Raw genomic sequence first — 7,768 nt, forward strand, 5'->3', positions numbered from 1 at the left:
CCACAACCACAGACACCTGCAGCAAGAAGGTGCACAGATGAATTCCAAAATATGTGGAAAAGCATCTTTTCCTTTCTTGTTCTGCCACTTAGTTTCTTCTGATGTCCCCTAGTTCTCGAATATGAAGAGACAGTGGGAAATAATTCCCTATCCATCCTTTCAAAGACATTCATAACTCTACAGATTTCTACAACACCTTTCCTTTATTACCATTTTTTTTTTTCTGGGGATCTCATTAGTTTCATACAGATAGGCAAACTGCTCCGTTTCTACTTCTGCTTTCATCACAACAATTTCTGTGATTAACACATGTCCTCCAGAAATAAGCTGACAACCATCAGCTTTATTGCATGCCATCAAATGGTCATTTCAATCACTACCAATGTGTGCTGGATCTGGACTTTCTCCTTAGACCAGTAAATCACTAAACACCTGCATAAGAATGTGGCAGAACTGCTAAGCACTGGTTGTTTCCCATTTCCAGCATTGCAAAAGGGCTCAAACTCCTCATTAAGTGACCAGGGTTGTGAGTTCTCATGTCTCTCCTCAGCCAGCTGAGGACAACAACTTACATCTCTTTGCCTGTGGCAAACACACAGTGATTCATCTTATCTTAGTCTGAAGTGTTAAATTACATTATTTTGCATTTGCCCAGGGATAAATTGACTCAGCATTTAGGCTGAACATTTACTGTAAGGTTTGCATCCAGACAATTACCTCAGCTTAGCTGATGCTTGGTAACTTGTTAAGCCCCAGTATCTTAATTACAAGTCTGAGACCTAAGGCTGTCATAAGACAGACTGGGATTTTAAGATAATTTTGGCTTCTATTTTGGAAGGTTGGAATAAATTCCAGGGCAAAACTATTCTAAAACAAAGCTCTGCATTACAATCTCCCATCAGGTAGTCAGAACTTGTATACACAACAGGAGTTGCAACCATTTCTTTTCTAATCCAAACTGTACACCAAATACAGAAATAAGATAAAAACCTACCCTTGGCATAGTTAATTGCAACTTCAAGCACTCTTTCTCCATTTTAAACACAATTCAGCAAAGTATTTAAGCTCTGACTTGAATGGGATGACTTAAGTGATTAAAATTAGCCATGTGCTGAAGCATTTTGATGAACCAAGACCTAAGGGGGAGAATAACGTCTTAAAACAATGACAATTCTTCAACTGAAAGAACACAAATGATGCTTGCTCTGGGTATCAAAATTATATTTCTTCAGCTTTTTTAACGCCAGAAACAACAGATTGTTTTAACATGGCCTATGCTGCAGCTTTTGGGTATGGATGAGTCTGGTCCTTTGCAAGCTGCAAAATAACTTCTTAAGGAAAAAGTCTTCCCTTAGCAGTTAAGAGGTAGTACATTACCTTTGATGACTCTGTAATATTGACAGCAATAACTTAACACAGATATTTTGCAATTCGGTTTGACATATTCCCAAAGGTGTGTGCACCACAAGGAATCCTGAAGTTATTTTTTGCACTTTGCTTATTAGGATCAGTTCTGACAGCAGCATAATATGAGTAACTTCATCACTGACACAATATGATTTCTTTTTTGGACAGTATAGCTTTTAATACATAGACGCTAAAGTTGCTCATATTATGTAGCATCACGCATTCCCGTATGTTGCCACTGATTTTGTTAATATTCTGTATTTAAACAATGCACAGATACATGGAATAAGCCTTAAATTACCTTGAACCAGTCCTCAAGGCTGGGCTGTGAAGTTTTGGCATGGTAGCATCCAAAAATGTGCTTGCTCCTCCTCAACCATTCACCACACATAACATGTACATCCACGATTTTCATGATCTTACAAATTCTTCTTTCACTTATTTACCATGGTAAATGCAACTGCAATACCAAGGAAAGAAACTGGGAAGACTGCAATACAAATTCAGTTCTTGTAAATATTCCAGGCATTCATGTTAGGCATCAACTGTGGTTGAAATATGGGGATTTGGGGTTTTTTGTTTTGCTAGATAATTGCTCTGTTTAGGATAATTACTGAAGCATGGCCTTGAAAGAAAAGCCTTTACTCTGGGTCTGGGAGAACACCCTTGCCAGTTACAGTCCCTCAGTTTAAGGGTGACATACAGAATCCTGCTTGTTAGAGATAAAGTGGCAAAGGGAGCGTTTCCTTCCCAGCCAACTTGCCTATGCTTTTAGTGTTGTCTTGTAAAGGCAAGTTGGCTTCCACAGTCGATCTCATCTAATGTCTTTCTGCTACAATCTCTTCATGGTCTCGTTATCAGCAATGAGTTAATTCAGGCCAATAATCCATTTGAAGATCAAAATAAAACCCAAAGAGCGCATAAGAGGAGCAGAGCTCGTGTATCGTGTGTCAGGCTCCTAACTGTGTAACTATCAGCATGCTATTTAATCTTGACATAGGCATCAGGCAATAGAGAACCCTAGATTAACTGTTCCACTGTTAAAAAACGTGCAATTATCTCTGCCCTCAATTTGTCACTCATCTTACAGTGTCTGGATTATGTAAGGTCTTCATTCAGCAGATCAGAGTCTTGTATTAATAAAGCACTCCAGCAAACAGAACTGGAAGAAACTCCAAGAAATCCTCCAAGCCCATCTCCCTGCCATACGGTAAGACTCGCTTGATCTGTGCCCTTCCTAAGACCTCCTGAAGTTATGACTGTGCCATCTCCCAAGGCCTGTAAGCAAGATCTCTCTTTACTATGTCAGTCATTATCCTCCAGGGAGTTTTATGTATTTCGACTCTTTTGATGGTGTGGTGGCTCTTCATGGAGGAAGCCCTGCCTCAGACAGCACATTTCCCAGCAGCGCTGTGCTGTGCTGGGTATCTGCCTTGTGTGTTTAAAGCAGTGAGGTTCCTGCTTCTTGGTCTTTGGGGCTTGCTTGTGTGCCTTCTCATTGAGATACCTCCTCAAGAACCGTTGTCCTATATGACACTGACAGACACCTACATACAAAAAGTCTGGAAACCTTCAGCTCCTAACTACCTCTGCCAGCTGGTGGGCTTCTGACCCCTGTGGGGAGTCCAGTGTTTTTGCTCTGGTTATTGAACTCCGTAAAATGCTTCATTTCTAGAGGAGATGAAAATGCCTGGCACATCCAGCCCTTGTGCATGAGGTCTGGAAAAAGCCACAGATGGTGAGGTTTCTCACTCTAAGGAAAACACTGCAATTAACACTACATTAATTAACAGAAGAAAAAGCAAGTTATTTTTGGAAGCAGACGCCTGCCCACTCAGAAGCACTTGAAGACCCATTGTCCGCTTCTGCTAACAAAGTCATGTTAGCCTCCCAGACTAACCAATCCAGAGATGCAAAATATTATTTAAACTAGGGATACACTAGGGATGCAGATTTTGAGAATCCATTTTCTGGCACCCTGAACCAAAATTCTGCTGGCATGGAAAAGGAAACCCTGGGATGCCAGCAGAAGCAGAAACTAAAGAGTAGCAGGGACTACCCTGCTTTTTATAATTCTGCTCTCATGGGATAGAAGAACCACGGCACCAGCATGTGCTTGGCTGTGAGATCTAAGTCTGCTTTTAGAATTCCATACGCAGCTTTTTTTTCAACAGATAAAGCCTCTTTGAAGAAAAAAAAAAAAAGTTGTTTACAGAACCTGGCTTGTCTAATTTATCAGTGTAAGAAGAGGCAGGGCTCTGCCTGATGTCACTTTCACATCTGGATAATAGGAGCATGCCAGGGCAGCTCTCTAGATGTCTCTGGTCAATGACATGGTGGTCTAACAAGATTTCTTTGGGGAAAGAGACATATAATATATAAAGGTAAACCATAGGATAAGTGATTTTAATGGAGGGAGAATGAAGCTATCTGCTAAAAAAAAAACATCAGAAATGCTAACTGCTTGAGTCAGAACTGTTTATGAAGCTGGTTTCAGCAGTATTTTTTGATTTAATGACCTCTGTGTAAGCTCATCGGAGGTGCAAGTCAGGAGTAACAGCAGTGTCACACTCGCATATGGGGAGCACAAAGCCAGATTGCTGCCTTTCACAAGTCTCAGCGTGGCTGTCGTTCTGGGTATTGCTGACTCTGTGAGCAGCTCTGGAGACTTGGAGAAGAAATAAGTTAATGCTCATCGTTGGGAACTGGGGAGGAAATTTCCAGTGGAAGCATTTGTTGTTGGAAAATGTGGGTTCATCGACAGCTGCACACATGGCAAGGGCGGACTGACTTCAATGGCACATTTTTCTTTTTTTCTTTGAGAAGAATTTTTATTCAACGACAGAGCAGAAAACAGCAGGTCCAGAGGGCTCGTTTCTCCAGTGATTAGCACGTGAACTCGGAGATGGGAAGCATGGGTTAAGTCCCTGTTGCAAGTGATCTGACTTTTGTGTCCCTGCATATCTAGCAGGTCCCCTCACTCTGGAGGAGAAGAACATGATCTCACTTTCTGGGGAGGGCTTCTCCATCTTTGTTTTGCTTTGTTTATTTGTTAAGAATACAGCATTATTTCATGCAGTAAGAGAAAAAGGAAAACAAAGTTATTGAAATCTCAAGTGATGCCAGGACATATTTTCTACCCAGCGACTTGCCATAAATAAAACTGACATTTTATATCTTGGCCATTACAGCTAAATGACTGCCATGATTTTTTTCTTCTTCTTCTTCTCCTTAATAAAATAGAAGCCATGTTAACACACACTCGCTACCAGAAAATTTGGGCTTGTTTCAGTTGGTGCAAAACAGAGATACTGAAATATCAATTTAGAAAGATACACAAGGGGCTTTTCTTTTCCCTGCCAAATTTAATTTTCATTTGAGTGAGCTGTCTGCAATCCAGATGATATCTGTGAGGGGAGATGAAGACAGGCGTCATTTTTTTTTCTCTTTTTCTTCTAGGAACCACACTGGAAATTAATTTGAAAATTGGGCCATTTAGAGAAGACCTGTTTCAGGAGATCTCAGTTTTAATTCTGCAAAGGTGACTAGCACAGCTTTTATTCCATATAGTTCTTTTGATTTTTCCAAGTCCTCAACTGGACAAATTACTGTCCAGCTTTTAGAACATTTTCAGCTGAAACATTTCTCACTGTTCCCTTTGGCAATGGATTTTATGCTGAAATTTTGTCAAAAAGTTTGCATGACAAACTGCAACATTAAGGAAAAAAAAAGCTTATATCTCTATACATGACTGTCTAGTTCTGCACATCAGAAGAGTACCTGGGGATGGGATCTTTCTCATTCCTGGCACAGATATGAGTTTGATCCTCTGCTTCCATTGCATTACACATTTTAATGCACTTCTCTGCATTCTCAGACAGTGATTTTTATGAGTAAATAACATCAACAACTAATAGCTCAGAATGTCAAGCTCTTGAACTCAGAACTGGGTTGCACAGTGAACAGTGGAGTTCACTGTCTCAGGATGAAAATAATGGGCTTGTATCTGACAGAGCCAAGCTAAATTCATGCCATTGACTTTTTCAGTCTTTGTGATGCCTCTGGAGCTAAGACTGGGCTTTGCACATATATACAAACACACTCAATGGTATATTGCTTTTGGTAAGACCCTTTTATTTCCTCTGAGTCCTGGACTCTGTTCATGCAATGACTCACAAGAAAACAGCTTTGCAGAACATATCCTTTGATTTGTAATGCTCCCTGCTGTGCCTCTGCAAATACTTTTATTTCTTTGCAAAGTTTGCACAGAACAATTTCATAACTATAATTTCCAAAAAGCTGAAATCAACAGGAGCTGTATCCATTGCACTAGGGATGCATTTGTCTTGTCACTTTGGACTTTGAAAATTGGAAGCTTTAAAGCATTCATCATTGAAAGCAAGAACACATACTATCACTTATGAGCCCAAATATCATTAGCTTTCAGTGGAGATGAGGTGCTAACAGCAGATTCTTAAACCATGTTTTTTAGATATCTAGCATCAGTCTAAGATGCTTTAAATCCAAGCTTTCCAGCTATGTTTGTGCTGACTCCTGTAGAAGTGCTTGAGTTCAGAGCAAGCCAAATGACTTGAGATTGCAGCACCTGCACTTAAGGTGGGATCCCAAGTCCCAGCCAGATTACCTTGGAAATACATTTGCCTGACTGAAAATTCTGAATTCAGTTCAGAATCCAGACCTGGCCTAGCATTTTAGCTTGAGCTTCTGGCAAGTGAAGGGAGGCTGACAAAGCCCATTTTAGCTTCTCTGAACAAAGGCATGGTAAAGAGCCTTAGCTGTTCATTTATCTCTTGTCCCCAGTCCCCATTTCAGTGGCATTTGCACATCTAACACCCCCAGCTGCTCTCAGAAAACCTGGTAGTTGCAAACAGCACTGACAGCAACATATTTTCTCCCATCCTACCCAATGGCATCTGAACACTGCATAAATGCTGAGGGATCTGGGCTTTGCAATACCTCTGCAAAGAGCGGGCTTGTGCTACCTGCTCTTACTGACAGATGGAGATCTCGATGATGTGATTATTTATCAGAGGTTGCCACAAAAATCTCCAGCTAAGTGGCAAATTATATAAATCATTTTTTACTTCCTTGGACACCTCCTTCTCCTTCTTACCTCAGAGCTGACAGAGAACTAAAATGTTGACTGGACAACGAGAGCTAGATGGGAAATTTTGTCCCAGTCAGCTTTTGTTCTATCTTCTTACGGGACACTTTATTGTGTTGGGGACTTTAAAGGACCGCACCAGATAAGCGGAGGAGAAACACAGATTAGCTGAGACATCAAGTGTTGGATGAGGTCAATAAAAAGCCAAATTAAACAAATAGAGCTTTCAACTGTGATCCAGACAGGAAGAAGCAGTCAAGTTGCAAGGGTTGGAGATTAAAAGAATTCCAAAAGGCTGATGCAGAAGAGGAGCATGGGAAGGGCAGGGGGAGCTGCCAGTGAAGTACCTTCCACCTATTGTCTTCAGACAGGACCAAAACTCATCTGGATCCATCCTACCTGGAAGAGCTGCGAGGGAAAAGCCCTGCCCAAACTAAGAACCACCTTCATGCCTGCAGAAAGGAAGGTGAAGCAGTGTCCCAGATAAGGGTGTGGGTGAGTGAGCGAGAGGACGAGCTGTGCTGCAGCAAGCGGAGCGGTGCCCGAGCAATGAGAAGAGGCACGTTTTGTGCCAAGTGGATTCTGGGTCACGTAACCAGAGGCGAGCTGCTGAGTCACTCTGCACAGCCTTCCAAAAGCCACTTAGATGTATCTCCTGCTGCCACAGTGAAACCCATTTATGCCTGAGCATTAAAAAAAAAAAAGTACTTTTATTCAAATTGCTGTTCCAAACCACTTTCCAGAGTCAGTGCTTTCCTTGCTTTTGTCCTCCAGCTCCCAAGTTTGCCATATGCTTATATCCTTTCTTTCTAAATGGAAATAATATTAATGACCTCAAAATTACTGTCTTCCAGCCTGTGCTTCCATGTGGGCGATCGGATCCCATCAAAAAACTTCAGCCACTGGAATATAATCTCAAAGACATTATGTCCCCAATAAACGGTATCAGATTAGGGGAGTTAGCGGTCAACTAATGCTCTCTTGCCAAGGAAAAAGCCACAGTGTGATCCCAGTGATTATCTATTGTGCTTGGCCAGAAGGTTCAGAGTTTGGAACCAGCTATGGATATGTGGCCACATATGAAGATCTAGGAACAGGAGAGGGGATGACACAGGGCTATAGAATGTAGGAACATGGCAAGTGCTCACACAGGCAGGGAATGACAGGGGAGATACTGGCCACAAATACATAGGCAAACAGGTTTCATGACTTTCTGTGTCCAGGTGACATATTACT

This window comes from Columba livia, chromosome 7 (genome assembly GCF_036013475.1).
Source record: "Columba livia isolate bColLiv1 breed racing homer chromosome 7, bColLiv1.pat.W.v2, whole genome shotgun sequence".
Taxonomy (NCBI): domain Eukaryota; kingdom Metazoa; phylum Chordata; class Aves; order Columbiformes; family Columbidae; genus Columba; species Columba livia.